Source organism: Tupaia chinensis, unplaced genomic scaffold, assembly GCF_000334495.1.
Source record: "Tupaia chinensis unplaced genomic scaffold, TupChi_1.0 Scaffold000529_1, whole genome shotgun sequence".
NCBI classification, from domain to species: domain Eukaryota; kingdom Metazoa; phylum Chordata; class Mammalia; order Scandentia; family Tupaiidae; genus Tupaia; species Tupaia belangeri.
This window is the reverse complement of record NW_006160042.1, coordinates 14,559-16,014: the sequence shown is the minus strand read 5'-3', so window position 1 is coordinate 16,014 and position 1,456 is coordinate 14,559. Positions and strand designations below refer to the sequence as shown.

Below are 1,456 nucleotides of genomic sequence, written 5' to 3'. Positions count from 1 at the left end.
CATGGCTGTCTAAGGGGTCGAGCATGCAGGTGTAAAGGGTCTTTTGCAGAGTGAAGGCCGGGATCAGGCAGATCCTTTCTTTCCATACTCACCCTCTGGTTTCAATATATTTCTTTGCTTTCAACCACTGTTATTAAAACTCGTTTGGATGGCTTTCTGGATCTTCTTCTAATTACTTCCCCTGTTGTGTTGTGTTCTTTGAGTGAGCATTGGTGGTTCAGTGGTAGAATTCTCGCCTCCCATGTGAGAGACCCGGGTTCAATTCCCGGCCAATGCATCTCTTAGTTGCCTTTTCCCATGGCATTTATACCTCTAATCTGCAGAGCTCTATGCAAAGTGCGCTGTGCTTCTTTTCAGGACTTTGGCCCTGCTGGACCCCAGCTCAGGACTCCCTGCATGGTTACAACCTCCAGTGCAACACATTAGGAAACCTCCCCAAGTCCACCTGGCCATTCTAGAATCAACCACTTACCCCAGATCTCATTTGCAATTTGACATCCCCCTCTTTTTTTTCCTGCTGGCTCCCTTCAACTTTCACTGCTGGCCCTGACAGCCATTGGGACTTTCCTCTATGGACCTGGTCCATCCCTGCAAACACAAGACTCCTCAGATCCCTGATCTGTGTGACGAATTACAATTTATTTACTTAGTCTGTGAGTTAGGTCACCTACTGAGAACCACTAAGGCAGTATTTGTAGGTGGACAACAGAAGATTTAGGCTCAGAAACTATAAATAAATACCTGGGAATGGGAACCAGCAGTTAGCGTAATGGCTATGTCGCTGGACTCCCACGTAGTTGACCGTGGTTTGTGTCCTGGACCCGGTGGCTTAAAACTCACACACACGCGTGTGCGTGCATGTCCAAGATCCCGAGAGGAGAGTGGAGGAGAAGGGAATGCAGCGTGACCATCCCTCCTGGGGGGTGATTTCTCGCTTTCTGTCTCTATGTCTCTCTCTCTGTCTGCCTGGCGAGCACATGCGCCCTATAGCAAAAAAACCTCTCCAATAAATAAATAAATAAATACCTGGGCTTTTTCTGTAAAGTTTGTTATACAGTGGGAAAGACTCTTTGAATTGGAGTTGAAAGAGTTTGATCAGACCATTCAGATTGTTATTTTTCCCTGCGTCAGAATTTACTTACTTCATCACAAGGTGACTCATCTTGTAGGTTAAGAAGATAAGCAATTCTGCTGTATCTTGGACTGACCCCGCAGCTACGTCTTACTCCCTTCTCTTTTGGCCTCCTACACCTCAGGGCTACCCAGGATGGGGCTGGGATTGATGCTCACCTCCTCCCCTTCTCTTCATTTCAACATCCTCTCTCAGTAATATAACCACGAAGCCACTGTGAAAGGCCGCATATTAGATCTTGCACCTGAATGACTATTTGTCCATTTTGCTCCCTAGCCCTAACATGACTGTCTGCTTCTGTAAACCTGCTTGCTCTTCTCAGGA

The 1,456-nt window shown here is 46.8% G+C and overlaps 1 non-coding gene across 1 annotated transcript; it reads left to right on the top strand.

The window, feature by feature from the left end:
• The first annotated feature begins 206 nt into the window (after positions 1–206).
• On the top strand, positions 207–277 carry TRNAG-CCC (transfer RNA glycine (anticodon CCC)). Its single transcript has one exon. It is a non-coding gene; the product is annotated as a tRNA-Gly (tRNA).
• The last annotated feature ends 1,179 nt before the right edge of the window (positions 278–1,456 follow it).